Consider the following 1,851-nt stretch of genomic DNA (forward strand, 5'->3'; position numbering starts at 1 on the left):
CAAATGTATAACGGGTCCATCGTGTCCCTGGTGGCACTCGCCTGAGGGGTATCACGTGACTCCGCTGCAGCCTTGGCTCCGAACATGCAGTGTGTATATTCTGCCCTGCACATGTTCCCATACCACAGTGTCAAGGAAAGCTGACTGGGACACCTCTGTTCAGACTCAAGAGACTTTAGCACGTTCTGATCCTCAGGGTTTTCTCAGGACGTGAAAAGTTTCCTGCTTTTCTAGACAGGTAGCAATCTAATTACAGAAGACAAACATCTTCGGTGTTCCCTGCCGTATTCCTCAGCATGTAAGTATCAGATCAATGTGCTTTTGAGTTGTATGGTGTTAGAGTGTCTGATTTTAAAAATTTTTCTGTTGGAGTTGCTGACTTGAGGTTCACAAGACAAAAAAGCACTAAGTGAATTCTGGCTTGATATTTAGACACCATCTTCAGTAATTACTGAATTGTCTCTGAATTATACTTTGTGCTGAGTATTTACACGGCCCAGTATTCTCAATGTTGATGCCTATAAAATATAAATATTAAGCAACTCTGAAAAATGTTTTGTGTGTCCTATATTATCAAATATTCGGACAAGATTTAATTATTTTTTGTAAAAACAAATAGGTATAAAAATGGTCAAACCTGTCTCATTAACGTGCAAATGTGCTTTCATCTTTAAAAATATGATGCTAAAGAATGACTTGAAATATTGTTTTGTTTGTATACCTGTTCTATATGCCTATATATCCAGTGCTATGTAAAAATTTCTTAGGTGGAAAAGGGTCATAAGTGGGAAAACCTGAGGAAGACTTGAGTTATGGATTTTATTTACTAGAAATATTTTAAGTGAATTTTGGCATATCAGGAATAATATTTGCCAAAAAGACATTGATTCCTGCTCTTAATTGCACTTATTTGTTACATATTTAATTGATAAAAATTAAATGCATTTCAAAGAATCACAATGATTATGTAAAAAAGAGAGAAGCCTTGAGTTAAGTACGGCTCTATTATTTATAGTTTAGCCTCAGGCAATTTGTTATAGCAACTCAAATGGACTAGGGCTGAAGTCATTAATACCTTGCAAGGTGTTACAAAGTTTAAATTTACATTTGTAAAACACTTAACCCAGTTCCTGGCACATACTCAATAAATATCCTTATTGCTGTTATTGTTGTTATTATTTGAAGTGTTAAGAAGTAACACTGAGGTGGACTTGCCTATCATGAATGAGGAGTTGAACTTGATTGTTAGGACTGCACAAAAAAGAAAAAAAGAAAAAGGAGACCTTGGTCGAACATAATTAGAAATGTTTTTAATTATAGGAATTCAAATAAATGTCCACTCATACCAGGGCATACAATGACTAATTTTTTTAAAGCTCCTAAGATCATTTCTATGCAGCTAAAGTTATAGAACGTGCCTAACAAATATTTGCTTATTGTTCCACTAACTTTTATCCTTTATATAGAAAAAGAATGGTTAAATAGGTTCTATTTAGTTCACTTCGAGGTACTAAACAGCGTTTCGGCTATGTAGCAAAAGTCCTATCTAGAATAACTACTCCATGGAGAATTGTTTTGTGTGACTTTTGTTTTGAAGCAGCACTATTTTGTTTTGGTTGTGTTTTGGTGCTAGGGGTTGGACTCAGGCTTCACACATGCTAAGCACATGTACTGTGATGGCCAATGCCCCCAGCTCGAGCAGTGTTATCATTTATTATTCATGATGTTCATGCAGAGTGACCAGCTCTCAAACTGTAAACAATATAACATATAAAGATATTGAAGTAACATCAGAGGGAAGTGATCTGCTGTTGACTAGCTGTCTGCCCTCATCAATAAAAGGTGTAGCTC

The sequence above is a fragment of the Apodemus sylvaticus genome, chromosome 16 (assembly GCF_947179515.1).
Source record: "Apodemus sylvaticus chromosome 16, mApoSyl1.1, whole genome shotgun sequence".
In the NCBI taxonomy this organism is placed as follows: Eukaryota; Metazoa; Chordata; class Mammalia; order Rodentia; family Muridae; genus Apodemus; species Apodemus sylvaticus.